This window comes from Mesoplodon mirus (assembly GCF_964341445.2).
Source record: "Mesoplodon mirus genome assembly, chromosome: 19".
Lineage (NCBI taxonomy): Eukaryota > Metazoa > Chordata > Mammalia > Artiodactyla > Ziphiidae > Mesoplodon > Mesoplodon mirus.
In genome coordinates, this window is record NC_138995.1 from 8,682,313 (window position 1) to 8,700,762 (window position 18,450).

Genomic DNA, 18,450 nt, shown 5'->3' on the forward strand with positions numbered 1-18,450 from the left:
GTGTTCAAAGGGCCCTTCTTTGGGGCACAGAACTTGCAGATCTGTTCAAACAAAAACCACACTATTAAAAGTGAAGCTATTGTAATTGAGGTTTGCCAGGGGTCGCTGGTGATGAGGCCCGAGTGGGATTTGAAAGCCTGACACACCGTTTTCAATCTGTCCTTTCTTTTACCTCTAATGAGGTTTCTCCCTTGGGGGTGGGAAGGGATGACCTTCGAAAAGGCGTCGGAGTTTGGGGACTCAGGCAGGCATCAACTAAGAGTGAAGACAAGTTGTACGGGGAAAGGGGGAGGGGAGGAAGAGAAAGAAAGAAAAGTTAGCGCTGGAATCTGAAGAGTGCCTGGGTTTATTTTCTTGGCTGGGACGGGGAACTTTCTGGCAGCCAGGTTCTTGGACTGCGGCCGGCGGCTCCGCGGCTCCCATTGGTCGGCGCGCGGCTGTTGCTACGCGGGTGGACCAATGGCGCGCGAGGGGCGTTCTGGCTCCGCTCTTTCCCGATATGGCCGCCGGAGCCCCGGGGGCTCGGCAGGAGCGGGCCTCTCGCCGGGGCTTTTTTTTTTTTCTTTCTTTCTTTCTTTCTTTTCTTTTTCTTTTTTTTTTTTTTTTTTTTAATTTTAAAGGAGGGGCCGGCACTGAGTTGTGGGCGAGCCTGGGTGGGGCGGACGCCTCCCTGCGCCGCGCCCCGGGAGGTTGGTTCACCTGACCGACTCGTTCCTCGGGCTCTCTCGCCCTCCAGCCTTTGCACCGCCTGGGGGAACCGGGTTGGACGCGCGGGCTGTTTTATTGTATTTATTTATTTTTCCCTCCTGGAGCCTGTGCGTGTTTTATGTTTTAATAACTTTATCAACTCAGTGAACTTGCGCGGGAGCACCAGCAGCTTCTCTCGCCTCCCTCCTTTTCCCCCCTGTCTCTAACTGGCCTCTGGGTCACTTCCAAAAGGTAAATTCCACCCCCCGCACCCCCCCGAAAGTCCCCCCCACCCCCGTCCCCACACAGACACTGGTTTTGGAGCATTTGGCCTTGAGGAGCACAGTTTTCTTGCTGCAAAGCAGGGCCTCAGTTTCGAAGTTTTTCAGGAGGGAGATTTCCTGGGTAAGAGGGAAGGAGAATTGAGGTGTAGGCAGCACTGGGTACTTTGGATTAATAATAACATCAGTAGTAAAATAATAACTGTCACTTGCTGTACCAGACACTGTACTGAACAACTGTATTTTTTACTCTGTATTAGTGCTGTGCTTTTGCTCTGAAGCAATTGCCATGCTTCATCCTACTTAAATCTTGTTATAGATGGGTAAACTGAGGCACCGAGCACTGAGGCACTTTGTTCCAGGTGGCCAGGCAAAAGCAGGACTTGAAGCCGAGTGTGTCTCTGGCTCCAGAACCCTTGGTTCTACCCATTTTCTGTGTTGTTGCAGAACTCTTAAGATAGCCCCTAAGGTATGGGGGATCCCGGGTCCCCCATCTAGGCATGCGTCTCAGTTGAGTCCATGCCCCGCCCCCCGCCAGGTAGAACCAGCCTGTAAAAGCATTGCTCTAACACATGGCTGCACTTAGCATAAACCCACCTGCATGCTGGGAGTCACTATTTCCCAATTTTGTGGAGAACCACCCAGTTCAGCATAGGTAACAAAATGCGTTTCTTTGTCCTACAAAGTTTCTTTTTTTCTGTGTTTTCAAGGGGCTTCCTTCCAATTCTCCTCGTTATGGCTTCACCGTTGGCTGGCGTGGTCAATACGGCCGGCAGACTTAACCCAACTTACAGGTGAGGACAATGAGCACAGAGATGCAGTGCCTCTGGCCAAGGTCGCACAGTCACACAGTGGCAGACCCAAGGCTGGAGTGGAGACTTCCCCTCCTCTGTGTGCTCCCTAGCTAGCGTCTCTGTTCGCCAAGAACGCCATGGCCTATAAATTAGGAATTTAAAACAACAGCAAAAGGTAGGGATTAGGAATGCAGGAGAGAAAAAAAAAGTCAGTGAGAAATGAGCTCAGTCCTATTTTTTGTTTGGAAATTCTGCCTGGGAAGTGGCCCCATAGCTGGGAGCAGGACTGTCTGGTGGAGGAGTGTCTGCTGGCAAGGCTGGTTTCTACCTGGCAGAAGGCTACCTACCACCCTAGCCCTTGTTTTGAGCCTGGCACTGCGGCGAAGCATGTCTGTACTCAGTCTGCTGTTGCCTAATAGGCTGAGCAGAAAGGCCTGGACTAGCCTTCCCTCTGCCCTTTCCAGGGGGAGAGGATCTGGTCGTGCTCCCCTCTTTCCTCACACAGCAGAAGCCAAGGGGTGTTTCTCTTCTGATGGCTTAAAGGAGATGTGTCTGAACTTCCGTACCCAGGGTTACCCAGCTGCTGAGAGCCTTTCCAGCTCCACGCATCCCCAGAGATTCCCTGGGTCCCAGAAAGATAGTACTGTCTCCTTCCTTAAATCCCCCTAGCTTAAGAAGCCTAGCTGAAACCCTGCTCATAATCTTTCGCCATAAAGTTTATCTTCTAAAACCTATGGAAAATAAAAATCAGGATTGGGGCAAAGCAGATTGTTGTGTTTGTAGAGGCTGATATAGTTGCCGACTGTTTTCCCTGGTATCCCACTCTTAACTCTTTAGGCAGCCTGGAATTTGAAAGAATGTTTGCAGAGCTGCTTTCTTCCTGAACACGAACCTAAATTCCTCTGGTTGCAACCTCTGCTGCTTCCCAAGCCTTGCAGGGCAATGAGACACCTACCCACACAATGCTGTGTCTCCTGCTTTCAGTGTCCTTTATAGCCAAGAGCCACACAGACGTCCTTTCTCCTCCCACAAGCATTTCATTGTAGGGTACTGTGCCTCTGTGGTGGGCGCTGGGGACTCCCACCCCAATGCTTGCAGTCAAGTGAGAAAAATCTATTATCCAAACCCCATCACAAGTCCAAACTTAAACTGCTCTCCATGTTACAAGAGAGACATACATACATGACACCATCACAGAGTATAAAGGAACTTAAAAGTCATTTATAGCAATCAAGACAGGCTTCATGGAGGAGGTGATATTTGAGCTGAGGTTTCATGGATGGATATAGTGTAGAGGCTGGGGTGAGGGTGGATAGGAAGAAGAACCAGCACAGGCACATGTCCTCTGTTGGGTCTGATATCCGCGTATCTGCCGAGAACATTTAGCAGGGCTTCTTGCAGTCCAATCTGTTCTCCATGGATGGGAAATTACTTTTTATTGAGACTGGTAAAAATCAGCTTCTCTAAGAACATGAGTCTTTCCCCTAAGACAAGAAATCGGGACTGCATGTTTAGGCCTGGTCTTGCTAGGTGAGTGTACAGGTCACCAAAGGGATAAAATCGACACTTTTTTTTTTTTTTTTTTTACTGCTTCCATAATCGGGGAGCAGGAACGCTGGAGTGTTCGATTTCTGCTTTGGCCCAGTGTAATTAGTATTATCAAGAAGTGTTAAACTTTCAGTGCCCCAGAACTGAAAGAGTTCACCCTCAAATGCCTCCACAGTATATGAAGTGCTGAGTGGGAGCCTGGTGTTTCGTAAGTGTGACACCTGGGAACCCTTCCAACCACACTGGGAGATAGAACAGTTCAACCCCTTTTTGCAGATGAGAAAAACAAGGCCCAGAAAACCGTTGGGTCCTGACTTCCAGTGTGTGACGTGGATACGGAATAGGATAAAGTCCCCTTTGACGGCTCATAGAATGAGTGTTTTATGTCACAGGCTCACAAAAGGTCAGGTTTGGACGGTAGTTCAGAGCGATTTGTTTTTCAATTCTTATCCGGTGTTTGATCTGCAGATACCCTGCACATTTTGCAAGTTCTCTTTGTGATGACCTGCATTGGTACCTGTTTTCGCTAACTGGAAGAAATGTGAAGAGGATTTTCGCAGTTAGGAAGAAAGGTAATTGCTTCTTAGCGGGGGAAACCTGTGTTAACACCCCTGACATATCCAGACTCAACCTTAGTCTTTCCTTTAATAGGGAATTCACTGCCTTTTTGATGAAGCCAGGTTGACTTTCAGGTCTTTGATGATTCAAAAAAAAAAAAAAAAAGACCTTCAGCCTCAAGACCTCTGAGCAAAGACATTCATGAAAGGTTTGAACCAAGCTGGTTTGCATAAATAGCAATCAGGTATACTGGAGATGATAGAAGCCCTGCGAATACAGGAAGAACCCAGAATACCTTCATAGAGATCCTAATCTAAGTGTCTCAGAGCCCTTGAGGGGCTACAGTCCCATCGCTCCCCACAATCTCTCCTACCTTCTTAGGAGTTTGAATTATGATGCTAAGGAATTGAGTCAACCATACTTCTCAGTGGTCTCCGTATGGAAACCCTTCTAGACCTGATACCACCAAAGTGAGGCTCTGAGGTCACCTTTCCAGGCTTTGTGCTTGGGTTGGTGGTGAAGGGCCACGGAGGTGCCATTTTCAGACACCTGGAGTCGGCTTCCCAAGCCCACAGGATCCCATACTGTGCTTCTTGTTGCCCCTCCAGTTGGGTGCTTCCCTGATGGATATGAAGGAGCTTGAGCCTCTCCTAAGTATCAATCACAGAAGCCTCCTCAAATAGAGCCTTCCCTGCTTCATCCATCCATCCATCCGTTCAACACATATTTACTGAGCTTCTACTCTATGGGACACTGCGGGGATGAAGTTAACAAAGCAGTCCTATCCCTGCTTTCAGGACACTTACAGTCTAGTAGATGGAAAAAGACAGTGTTGAAAGGACCAGGAATGAAGTGTCAACTTCCCATGATCACGCAGGATCAGGTTTCCTCTTCAGACAATTCTTCTGGCTGCTGAGGATGAAATAGGGGTGGAGCAGCGGGAACCACTCTCCATCAGCTGCTCGCACCGCTAGCATTCAATCACCTGCTTCTTAAACTTTCCTGCAAGCACCACACGTGCCCTGAAGTTGCTGCGTTTGTTTCCTTCCTTCCCAGTGGCTGATCTGCCTTCACTCCGCTAGAATGAAAGCTCTGTGAAGGGAGGAACTTTCTGTAGTTGGCTCACTTCTGAACCCCTGGCGCCAGCAGAATCCCTGGAGCCAAGGGAGAGCCCCGTCCTATTTGCTGAGCTAATGAGTGACTTTTTCCTCAAACCTGAGCGAGGTGGGAGCGCTAGAGGCACCTGGGAGAAGGCGGACAGGAGCTCCAGGAGGCAGTTGGATGCACATGGACCTGTGGGGACATCCTTCTGCTGGCATGTGGTGTTGTCACACAAGGAGACTGCAGTCTGCTCCCCAGGAACCCTTCGGGGATTTGGAAAGAAGACTTCTTTGTTTTCATAATTTAATTACCGGTTAACAATTAAACCCCAGTTCAGAGATAACTTCTTGAATTTGCAACTGAAGAACTTTTTTTTTTTCTTTTACTCCCCCACCTCTCTTCCCAGAAATGGGTGCCTAGCCTAAAACCCGTGTACTTAGCAGCTGGCTGTGGAAGCCCATGAGTAATCTCTCACCTTAATCAAGGAAGGGAGAAATGGAAAACTTGATCCCCAGGTGGCTTCATAGGAACGGAAAAAAAAAAAAAAAAAAATGGAGACGCTGGCATCGTCCAGTGCTTATAATACTTTCCTTTTCTAAAACGGTCATTATTTTTGTGCTAGCAGCGTGCTTTGTAATCACTGCTGAGCATGATTTTCATCAGCAAAGCATTTTATTTATTTTGAGGAAGCCACAGTTGAGGTCAAGTGTGGGTAAGGGCTTCTTTCTTAAGGCATAGCACAAACAGCTCAGACCCCAGGAAGGATCAACGTGCATACAGTCCCTGTTGCCCTTGGTAACATCTCCTCCACAGATTACATCTCCCATGTGGTGAACTGTAAAGGGGGAAGGGCCACACTCTGAAGGGGTTTGACCCACAAAGAAAGAAGCAGCCTCTTCTCGTGCTGTCAGGGCTGGAAGGGAGGGCTCTGAGCAGAGTACCTGCATCCACCCTGTCTTTGTGGCATGGCGCTAACTATTAGGGATGTCGTCTCTCATCCCCACGTTGCAGACAAGGAGGGGGCGGTGGGATGTCAGTGGAGGAGATGGAAGATGGATGGCCCCGGACGTTCCTCTGTCCTATTGACGCAGACACACCCGTCTCTCTGTCTCACTGCCTGCATCACCTTCAATTTGGCCAGATGGACATCATGGGGGAAATTTCATCTGGACCAGGAATCTTAAAACACTAACAAAAAGAGCTGGCTCCTGGGAGAAATGAGGATGGGACCATTAGAAGTTAGGAGCTGGGGCCATTAGGAAGCAGCCAGGCTATGTCGATGCACAGGGGGATTTCTGCTCGATAATGGGAAATGTGAACACAGGTTAGTGCTGTGATTACCGCATCCTGGAGGGGGGGCCCTGAGAGGCCACGAATAGATTTAGACTCACTCGAGCAAAGACTGGGGGAAGGGAGGAAGGTCACCTCTTCAGATCCTGGCGAAGGTGCCTATGTGGTCAGAGGCGTTCTTCTCCACCGCGCAGATGGGAAGGGTCCTTTCGAGTGTCACACTGGGGAGTGGCACAGGAGTATTGTATCCTCAGACCTGGGAGGACTAGACCCTCAAGACTGGGGCAAATTAAATGCAAGCCCAGGACAGAACTCTTGAGAGAGCTTAGGAAAGGCTTTTCTACGCACTGTGATAAGATGGCTGAGTCCCCCCTGCTTCTGGGGGGCAGTTTGGCAACATCCATCAACAGCCTCAGAAAACTGACTCAAAGACACACAAATTCATTCTGAAAAAATACTTAGATATCCACACGACGGTTTATCTAAGAAAGAGCATCAGTGTGGTATTTGTAAGGGGGAAAAATGGGAAATAATCTATATGACCAACAACAGAGGAAATAGCTAAATCAATTGTAGTGCATTCCTACAGTGGCACTTAGCAAACCTTTAACTAGGAAACCATGTTAATGACATGGAAGAATGATTATGGCCTGTTAAGTAAAAAAATGCAGGTTACACCAAGAAAGCAGATAGGATACGATCACAACTCAATAGAGAAAAAGGTCCGAAAGAAAACAGACCAAACTGTTAGCAGTGGCTATATCATGTATCAGTAGTAGGATTCTGGATGATATTTTATATTGTTTTCCTAGTGTTCAAAGTTTTCAAAAGCATCTCCTTTCATATGTGTTAATACGTATGAATATGTATAATATAGACCACTCTCCCTTCCTTGTCTTTCTCACTCTGCTTTATTGTTCTCCACACCGATGTCCACTGACATCCTGCGTGTTCAGTTGTTTATTTTCTGTGTGTCACTGGTACTCTGTCCTCTAGAATATAAGCTTCCCAAGGGCAGGGCTTTGTCTTGTTCAGGAATCTAAATCCCCTTCCCTCCCTAGCACACAGCCTTAGACAGAATTCAATAGCTATTCACTGAAAAAGTTGATACGCTCTTTTGATAATCATAACAATGGAATATTATTAACATAGAAAGAAGAAACGTTGGAATTGGAGAGCAGGTTATGCTCCCCGCCTGCCCCCCTCATTTTCATGACCATGACAAAATCAAACCAGGTTACAGGATGTATTGAGCTTATCCTCTGTCGTGGCAGCTGATCAGTGGTAGCCACTGACTGAGTCCCAAATGGGGAAGGGTAGTAAGAGGCAAGCCATCAGTAGAAAGGTTACTTTGATGACCCTAGAGCAGATGCTTTGAACCATGGGACTCCATTAAGAAAAGACTCAGCCCTCAGGACTGAAATTCCCTGGGTAAGGCCAGTGTGCACTAAAGCCTGGCATTGGCTCTGTGAATTTGGTCATTCCATTTATAATGTCCACCTTTTCCCCTGAATAACTGTTGTCCAATCACAGTAGATGCATCATAAGTTTCACCTGAAGACAGGTTTAGAAGGTACATGGTACACAGAAAAGGTCTCAAATACATACTGATTTAGGATCCTGACTCCACACTTCTTAGCTGTATGACCTCACTCAAGATACTTAAACCTTCTTAATCTGTAGTTCCTTTACCTGCAAAATAATCCTAATCTTACACGGTTATTCTGTGTATGAAAATGAGACTAGATAGAAAGGGTCTCACATAGAGCTAAGCATATGGCTTTCCCCAAATTCACATTGTCCACCAACATGAAAATCTGGTTTTCTGAGAATGAACTCAGTAATACTGACGTACAACAAATATCAATTTCCACATCCGTGAAAATCAGGGCATAAAGTCCTCTCCTTTGAGCTGTGAATTCCTCTGTCCCGTTGTGGTCTGCCGGCCGCTGACATCCCTCCCACCTGAAGGGTTTGTTAAAATGGGGTACGGGTTACAGATTCCCTGGCCTCACTGGACTTCTAAGTCACAGTGTCTAGGAATGAATCTGAAGAATCTGCAGTCTTAAAGGGTCACCGGGTGATTCTTACCCACATTCAGACGTGAGATCCATCACAACTCGTGTTTCTAAGAACATGCAGAAGAGCCTGTAGCCTTTTTAAAGTCAAGGCACAAAGTTTGCTTCCTTCCTCCTCTTCCAGTCCAGGGTTTTCCTTCTCATAAGGGCGGCATCTCAGAGTGTGGCTGTATGAAAGAACACAGACATTTGCCATGTAGAATCTGAGCTCCCTCAAATACAGTTCAGTGACAGAACCTTGACATGCCAAGACTGTGTCTGCAGGGCTGTGGTTAACCACACAATAGTCCTGAATGCCCAGTTCTTGTTGTGGACTCATAGGCTCTTTTTAATATGCACAAATGATCTAATGGAAATCTAAATTAAAGAAAGAAAAGATCTGTCCCTGTTTTCACACCTCCCCACAAATTAATCTCTTCCCCCATTTCTCCATATTTCTCCCCTCCAATCCTTGAATACTTAAGTTTTACAAATTCATCATCATTACACTGATACATTTCCAAGATACGGTTCTTTTTATTTCATGATCAGTATCTTCCCCACTCTCCCTTTTCTGCTGTGCCTCCCACACCGTAGAATTTCTTTCTTTGTAATAATTAAATCTTAACCTCTCTGTGAGGCTTTGCCACTCTCAAAGCAGTTTCATGCCCACTTTCTTATGAACAGAACCAGCTTCATTTATTCAGATGATAGCTTTGTTCTTGCTTATGAAAACCATCTCAGTGGAGATTTATCCAGCAAAATGCTTAGGAGCTTGGGCTCTGTGCCTGGAGAGACCCGAGTTCAATTCCTGCCATGTAATACCAGTGAATTCAGACAAGTAATGTAACTTCCCACAGCTTGTTTCTCTTGTCTATGCAGTGTAGACAATCAGCCCCCAGCCCCCAGAGTAGCCTTGAGGATGAAATGAGATAATCACTTATAAAATGCTCAGCACAAGGCCGGTACAGAGTACAAGTTCCATTAATGTCAGTTATTGTTGTCATTAAATATATTAGATAAAGGCTTTTCATGACGATAGGAGGTGAGAGGAAGCCACCTCCACTTGGCCTGAACTGACCCCCAAATCTAACTCAATCCAGGCCACAGTTTTCAACCCAGATTAGAAAAGAAAGAACCACATCTTGTGCTGTGCCCTTCACTGATTATTTGTCTAATGGAGACATTCTGATTCCATGTTATGTGACAACATCATCTGGGACAGAAAGATAATTTTTGAGATCTCACCCCCTACCCCACCCCTGAATAAAGAGCAGATACTTGGCGTCTCTGGTTAAAGTGAAATCCAAACTTTTCAGAGTTTAGAAATGTTTGGAAGCTACTTCTCGTAGTCCTCGGCTGGGATCTTTTTGGACTGGGGTGGAGATGGGGGTGAGGGCTTCTTGTTGCCAGACTTTTCATGGGCAAGCATGTTCATGCAGGTCTCAGCAAACTCCCTTGGTTTCAAGAGTTCAGGCTCAGGTAAGCTTTGGACAAACAACTGAGGTTCTGAGAGGCTTAATTGAAGTGAGCCCGAACTTAAATGTTTTATGAGGTACGCCCATCACTAATTTTCTTGGCCAAGTTTTAGGTGGCCTTATTGTGGATATGCTCCTGTTAGCACCTGGGAAACTCAGGTCTCCACCGTGGAGCCTTGGTTTGGTTTGACTTCACCACACCTCCGAGAGCTGCAGACCACCTGTGTGTGTCAGTGTTCATGGTGTGATCACACCTGGACCTGGAAACCTTTTCCCCCTTGGTACAACTTGTCTTGAAGTTCCGGAAAAGCCAGGCATCACCTTCCCCTTAGTGAAGTCCTCCAGACTGGGACCAAATTCTCTCTCAAAAGTAACAAGTCTCAGGAACAAGGGAACCCGTAAGACAAGCATCTTGCCAAGCTCCCATGTGAATCGGGAGTGAAACAGAGCTGGCCTTGTGAAAGGAGACACAAAATAGCTCAGCTGGATGGAGCACACATGGCCATCGGAGAGAGAAGCTGATTATTCCACCAAGATGTGCCATCTTTTTTGATTTGGACAAGCTTCTCCCCACCCAAGTCCAGGATCGTCTTGGAAGCTTCTCCTGAACTACCCACAACCTCCAGACTATAAATCCCTCAGGGTCTTATTTGTTTTTTGTTCATAGAGAGAATCATATGCCAACAATACTATTAAAAACTGAAAACCCTGAAAGTTTGAATGGAACAACATCTATAATTTTTAGAATGTTCTTTGTACCGACCGGAAACGCACTGAAAAGGCACAGGCCAGATAACAGCAGGCTGAAATTCCAATCCCACTTTTACGTTACCCTTCAGAATGTTCTGGATGAGTCACACTCCAGTCAGAAAGAAGAGTCAAAACTAGGAGCTCAATGGCAAAAATTCAATATGGGACCTTGTATTACAGGGTATGAAGGTGTTGCCAAAAGGCAAGCAGGGTCTGCGGAGTCAACCGGAGATGGGCAACGGCTGGGGTCTCCTACCGCCCTTGGGGCTAGAGAGACAAAAGAAGGAAGTGGTCTTATCCAAACTCAAAAGCCGGAGCTGTGTGACAACAGCTTGGATGGTGGAAGCTTCCTGGGTGGGGCTGGAACCGTGAAGGAGAGACAAGCCTTGCTGGAGACGCTGAGCGCGACACAGAGAGAGGGCAGGAAATACCCTGGCCACCCTTCATCTCCTGCTTCCAGACTCCAACCAGTGCCTCTTGTGACCGAAAGTAACCAGAAGCCAGTTCCCAGGGGAATCTGGGAAATACGGTTTTCAGGGGTCAGCATCCCCAGAGAATGGGTCTCACAGAAAGTTAATACATGAGCAGTACCCACATATGACCGAGGCCATTATATGTCATTTTTGTACTTGTTATATAAGGGCAAACTGAAAAATCAGAAAGCCACAATTATCTTAGTGCAAACACCTGCGTTTTCACATATATTATTGTGTGTCATCTCTGTACTACCAATTTTGCATGTTATTCCAGATACTTTATTTTCATACTGCCAGTACCTTCGTGTAGTACAGTCTCCATACAAATTTCTGATTTAAGAAAGAAAGGCCAGCTCGATCAAGAGCACACTTTTTGCTAAAAGGAAGAGAGACAGGAACGTAGATGGTGAGCAAGCCTCCTTCACTGGACTGACGTCAGGATCCCACGAGTGATTAGCTTTGAACATGCTGCGTTAGTGTCAGGCCGAGGCAGACACACGCATCTTCAGTGCTTCGTGCCACGTGTGCCAGTAAAACCATCCAACGGCTTTTTTTCAGGGTGATGTTGACACATGTCAAATACATTAACGTTTCTACTGGAATGGCTTATTCGTAGGGAACAGTGAACTCAGAAGGATGACAGAGGGGAGGGGGAGAAGCATTTTATAGTCTTTCAAGATATGAGGACGAGCTCGACTTTCAGGGGTGTTTTAAGAGAGCAGTCATGGTCTTACTGTGGTATCGTTTGATAGCGTCGTTGTTGTTGTGATGTGTCTGTTGCCTTAGCTTCACTAACTTAGAGGTCTGGAGGAGGTCACTGAGCCACTGGGTGGACACGAATGGGCCTCCCCTGCTGGCTGCACCCCTCCCCCGGCCCCCGTGGCCAGGTCCCTCTCTTCTTCAGCGTATCAGGAGGGGGTGGTACCCAAGCCTCCAGCATCTGCCTTGGCCACGCCTAAGGCTTCTTTCTCTTATGCTTCCCCAGAGCTCAGCACACCCTCCTCAGGAAGACGCTGATAAGACACACTAGGCTGACCTCTGGGGTCAAGTTCAGGGGTCCTACCCCCCTCCCCTCTCCACATAGTGAGACCTCCGTTACCATCGTCACCATCGTTGCTGTTGCTTGCTCTTGCTTTGTTTTGTTTTGGGGAAGATTTGACTGTGGTTTTGGCTGTAAAGGAACCAAAAATGAATTGATTAATTGCAATTGGATGTGACACTACTTAGAGCCCCAGGCCCAGCCCTTCCTCCAGGGGCCTCCTCAACGCTGCCTTGCCTTATGCACCCGCACCTCTGTCTCCCGGGAGGGCAGCTCCTCCCTCCAGGGAACGACCTCACAAGTGGCTCAGTCCCGGGGTCCATGCCTGACTACCCGTGGGACCCAGAGGAAAGAACGTGCCTGCCATGTACCCAGGTTTAAGACCAGCCTTCCAACTCTGTCCTAGTGTTGACCTCATCCCAGGGTGGTGGACAATGGGGATCTGCATTCTCTTCAAGAGTACACATCTTCATCCCCATCCTTCCACACACACACACACACACCCCCACGCACATAACCCCAAACAGGCGATCAGGATGCAGTTGTCCGGCAACCAGACAATTCCCCAAGCCTGAGCCATTGAATAGTCAGGAACTGTTTTCATAGGTTATCAACATAATGGTCTAGGGTGGTCTTTGCCCAGGTTCTGTTTTCACAGGGACTCCCTCAAGACAAGATGAACGTGCACTAAGCCGTCATCTTCTGTTTCATACCCTTTACAAGAAACACACTGATACCAACAAGGACAAGCCATGATTCAGTTTCAGCTACTTTGGGGATAACTGTCTACTTCTTGGGAACTACTGCAGCCTGCACACTGAGATCTATATGTGCCATATCACTTACAGTGGAAGGCAAGCCATCCCAAGGACGTCTTGGACATTTTTGATATTGTCAATTATCTTTACAGGATGCAGTAACAGTGTAAATAGACAGTTGGTTTTGTTTTTTTGGAGTTTTTAATGGATGTGTCATAGAAAACAAAGGGAGAGGGTATTATTGGAAACCGTAGCTCTCCCTGAGAGACTCTTTTTCCGTGCAGCCAAGTCTGTTTTGCCCTCATCTTGCTTCCCTGGGATTGCAGGGCAGGTCTCTGTGATTTCAGGGCCCAGGCTTTCCATGGCACCACGTTGCCTGCCGTGCAGTCAAGCATTGTTTGCCAACCACCCCTGGGTTCGGTGAAGCATCACTCAAGGCAGAGTTTTGAATTCTACCATCAGTCGTTAAGAAAGGCAGCTTAGTGGAACAGACAGCTTCAAACTAACGTTCTCCCTCCCTCCCTCCCTCCCTCTCCCCTTTCCTCCCTCCCTCTCTCCCTCCCTCCTGCTCTCCCTTCCTCGCTTCCATCTTTTCCCTGCCTGCCTTCTTTCCTTTATTTCTTTTTTAAATTTCTTTTACCAGTGTTGGTTATTTATCTGAATCTACTATAAAACTGAGTCTAGCATCATCTGTTACCTAAGGTCACCGGAATTGATCTTCTCACAGACATAAAGGCGTCTGTAATTCACTTCCTGAGCTTCTCCTCCAGCTGCCGTCACATGTCTTTCCCTTCTCCTCTGCCCCCTAACAGCCTGAGTGTAGTTTAGGGGAAACCTTCTGAGCGAGCTCCACAATGTGTCCTCTCTTTCCCATGAATTCAAGATATCTGAATCCTCTTTAGGTGGGGTGATCATTTCCCTGCTATATGCCTCTTGTCCCTACATCTTTCAGATGCTCCCTTTAACTCTCAAAAGTGACCTGATCTTCTGATAATTCACACGGTTACTGTCTTCCTAAGAGACCTTTAAACTCAGTTCAGACTCCAGGTTCATGGCTTGTGCCCGGCGATCTCAAGCCCTCCCATCTCAAGCCCTCCCGAAGATTTCCAGAAGTGTCTGAGTTCCTGGGGTGCATCGCCTTGTGCTTCTCCATGGTTTCCTAGATTCTCTGGTTCCCTCGGGGATCAACCTAGATACAGAATTCAGCTTTCATTGTTGACTGAAAAACTCCACTAACTTGGATTCCATGAGCATTTGGGTATATTTTATTTACACTTGGGGCAAGTGCTGGGAGTGGCCACATTGTGGTTTGTGAGCTCCCCTCCCCCATCTTAGTGGTTCTCTTCCTCCTCCCTGCCCCTCATCCTCCCTTATCTCCCCTTCTCTGCTGAGAAGCAATAAACACATTCCTCTGTCTGCCCCCTGCAGAGCCTTGCTGTTCAAATCAGGTTCCTGAGGTCCTCAGCTTGTATCCCCCCTACTTGCCAAGGAGGTTTTCTAAAGAAATGTCTTATTCTTCGTGAGAAAAAGTCTGAAGAATACATTTTTTTTCTTCGTTTAATTAAACCTACCTACCTACATTTGATTTAATTGTCCGTATCTCCATTCTCACTGGCACGTGGACAAAAGTAAACTTTGGCAGAAAAATATGGGATAAAAGAAGGAGATGAAAGCACAAAAGAATCGCCAATCAAGGGACAGGAAGAGAACAGGAGAGAGAGAAGGAGAAACAAAGGGAGGGAGCACAGAGGGAGGGACCCTGGATACCCGAGTTTAAGACAGTGGTTTTAAAACTGTCCTGCGAGTGGGTATTCCTGGGGGTGTTGCTAGCAGTTTAGATTCATGAAGCTTCACCTCACAAAGGCCTTGACCTGGTAAGTTCCACAAGGACCACACTCTGAAAACTCTCTGCAACATGCCTAAGCTTAAGGGAGATAGTAAGATTATATAAGACTAAATGCAAGTGAATTGGGAAGGATTATGATTATTTCTCTTTTCACCAGTTTACTTGAACTGTGTGGAGAGCGTTCTATCAGCCTTGATATCTACTTTTGGCCTGAGAATCTGCAGTCAGCTTAAGTGGCAAAGTGTTGAACACAGGCATTAGAATATCCAGGTCTTTTTCAAATACCCTTAGCTTAAATAATATACACATTAGTCTTAATCCAGTACCTTTGCAGACAGAGGCAACGTCAAGACATCCAAGACGTTGTTGGCCAAATTCCTCGGACTTTTTGGGGACTTCTTTTAAAGAACATGACAGAGACGCCTCATGAAATAATACATGGAAAGTGCCTAGTACTTTGCCAGGAACTGAGTGTTATTATAATGAAAGGACCGTGATTTATCTGTTGGAGACAGAGAATGGCAAGCTCCCTGGCATGTGATGTCCAAGGTACCTAGTCAGTGTCTCACCTATGAGGAAAGTACCTACTCCAGGTGGTGAGCAGAAAACAGAGTGACGTTGACACAGCCAACTTTGTCTGTTTTAAAGCTGCCGTTGCGAATGCTTTATGTGATCCCTGCTGTTCTCTTATTCCTTCTGCAACTGTATTCAGGCAGTTGTCCCTGCCCCCTCCATGCCTAATCTATTTCTGGCCCCCTTCGTCTTTCATTAACAGAGCTGAGCCTGCCTGGAGCAGGCCATCCAGGCAATCAGAGAGAGCTCTCCAGTCAAATTCCAGGAACAGAAGACGATGCCCTTTGCCTTAGTACACTGGGGCTGCTATAACAAAAGTACCATGGACAGGGTGGCCTAAACACCAGTTATTTCTCACAGTTCTGGAGGTGGGAAGTCCAGGATCAAGGAGGCAGCTGATTTGGTGTCTGATGGGAGCCTGCGTCCTTGGCTTTCACCAGAAGGGGGCAAAGGAGCTCTCCGGGGTCTTCTTTAAAAGGGCACTAATCCCTTTCATGAGGTCCCCACCCTCATGACCCAATCACCTCCTTCCTAGAGGCCTCAACACCAGATACCATCACATTAGGGATAAGGTTTCAACGTATGAATATTTGGGGGCAGGGGGAAGGGGGCATAGACATTTAATCCATAGAACCCTTAAAATTCACATGGCTCACACATGGGCATCAGAATAGGACTGAGAAAAGAAGTCCCATAGCAAAGAGTCTGTATGAAATTATTGATAGTTCAGCACATAGCATACACATCTTGAAGAACCCTCTTAACTAGATAATTCCTGGTCTGCCATCTTGCTGTCTGGTTCTAATCATAGCCTGAGTTACATGTCATCCTTTTTGTAAACTCTGCTTTCTTGGTTTCCCCATCTTAGTTTTCTGCTTAGAGCTGGCTGCTGCCCCGTATTCTTCTACATATGTACCCGTCAAAAGGGGAAACCTGCAGCCATCACCCAGAGAACTATATTGTCTTTTCAGGAAAACCCAAAGACCTGCATAGCATTGTGAAAGTCTTTTCATTGTGTTTTCTCCTCTAGACCTTCATCAAGTCTGCTGCAGTGGATCATCTTCATCCCCCAGGAATACTAAAGAGCCTTCCTGAGGGTCCTCCAGCGAGTCCTCAATCTCAGTTCTCACAGGTATGAAAGAGATCACTGGCTTTTACCTTCTCAAGTCGGTAAAGGCAGCTCTTGTTTTTTATGTCAAGAAGTTGAGTGTCTTATGAGAAGCCAACCAGTGATTATGTGTGAGATCACATGTGGATGAACAGTTGTGTAAAGGACCCATACACAGGTCAGTTCTCTTTGTATCCACTCCTGATCTCCTGGTATTGAAAACAAGTTTGGGTAGGATCTCCTTCACAGGATCTTACTAATTCAGAGGCCACTGGGCTCATGACTTCATCACCTTCCATGCACACATTAACTTTCAAAATCCCTAAGCAATAGCTTCTTTTGAGTCCCATAACTCATTGCATATACAATAGTCATCACAGGGGGAAATAAACATGCTTCTGGTGTGAACTTAGCTTGGTGTGTTTCACGTACTACCTGATTCATGGGAGTTACTTAAAACACATGAGGGCAGAATAATGTACCCTTCAGAGAGACTGTCACACTGGCTTGCTCTGGACTTGGTAGATAAATGTGATTTGACCTGTTGGAGCACTTTTGCGGTCAGGTTGAGAGGGCTTGAACTGTACACATCCTCATGGCCCATACCTTCCCCTTGACCAGGAATATGGAAAACACACTACAGCCTCCGTCGTGTTGTTTAACTCGTCTTGGGATGCTTCCCTCAATGTTGGTGGTAGTCTGACGTGACATATCTGCAATTAAAGGGTGATGTCAGTTGACACAGTGCCACAGAGGCCAGTTAAACATTGTTCCTTAGAAAATAAGAGCGGGATTCAATCCCGAAAACATTGGTAGTGGTCCAGGGACTGAGTCATTTGGCTCTCTTGGAGCGTCTGAACTAGCTGGAACGTGTCAGGAAACCCAGGTTCCCTTCACACTGTGGAAGAGGAAAGCAAGAAGCAGGAAAATGTACTTTTAAAATAACGCACTGCTCTAGGGAGCTGCTTAGTCTCTTACAATTCAGGTCTGATCTTCTTCACGGATATTAACCCCTTGTCCTGTGGCTCGCCAACTGTGCTGGGTGGGAAAAGCAAGAGCTGCACATCTACATTATTTTAATACTCAGCACACTGTTGGGCACTTGGATATTTTATTTCTCCTTTGCTTATTGCAAAAGAGCTGGGAATTGAAAGATTAACCCAGTTTAATTTAAGGGCACCTCCCATTTTGATGGGAATACTTGGAATGTATTATAGACTTGTAAACAAAAAAAATATGCCAAAAGTCTACCCAAATGACTCTGTACTTATGTTTGCAGAATTGAAATTTCCCACAAAAATAAAAATACCTCATGTAGAAAAGAGATACTATGGCTGCCCCCTCTAAAAGGGAGAACGTGATTGTGTTTCTACATTAGTTTTCTGTTGTTGCAGTAACACATTACCACTGACTTGGCTTGAAACAACACCAATCAGCTGTCTTACAGTTCTGCATGTCAGAAGTTTGACGTGGGTCTCACTAGGCTAACATCAGAGTGTGAGCATGGTTGTGTTCCTTTGGAAGTTCTAGGGGAGAATCTATTTCCTTGCCTTTTCTAGCTTCTAGAGGCTGCCTGCATTCTTTGGCTTGTGGCCTTTCCTCCATCTTCAAAGCCAGCAACAGTGGGTAGAGTCGTCCTTCTTACATAATATCCCTCTAATTCTGCTTCCATCTTGCACTTTGCAAGACCTTTGTGATTCTACTGAGCCCAGGCAGAGAATCCAAGATAATCTCTCTGTTCTAGAGTTGGCTGATTAGCAACCTTAATTCCATCTGCAACCTTAATTCCCATTTCCTATGTAAAGTAACAGAGTCACATGTTCTAGGCATTAGGACATGGACACTTTGGGGGGTGGGGGGGCGTTATTCTTCCTATCGCAATTTCTAATTTTTTCTGTAAACCTTATCAAGTAAATTCCAAATGCAAATGAGTCCTTTCCTATCTGTTTTTCTACAAAGGAAATACAACTGAAATTGATTTCATACAACAATTACATAAGTGAATGTGGAGTTATAAATTTATAGTAGAAGGAGAAAGGTGTTTTTTTTTAATGCATTTTAGTTAAGAGGCAAAGATTCTTAAATGAAAATTTGCGGAAAGTACTG

The 18,450-nt window shown here is 46.3% G+C and overlaps 1 long non-coding RNA gene across 1 annotated transcript in view; it reads left to right on the forward strand.

The window, feature by feature from the left end:
- The first annotated feature begins 309 nt into the window (after window positions 1-309).
- LOC309795362 overlaps window positions 310-18,450 on the forward strand; it is a 122,797-nt gene continuing 104,656 nt past the window's right edge. Inside the window, exons 1-4 of the long non-coding RNA XR_014292242.1 lie at window positions 310-939; window positions 1,679-1,762; window positions 3,779-3,882; window positions 16,267-16,368. This is a non-coding gene — a long non-coding RNA (uncharacterized lncRNA). The remainder of the gene's footprint in view (window positions 940-1,678; window positions 1,763-3,778; window positions 3,883-16,266; window positions 16,369-18,450) is intronic.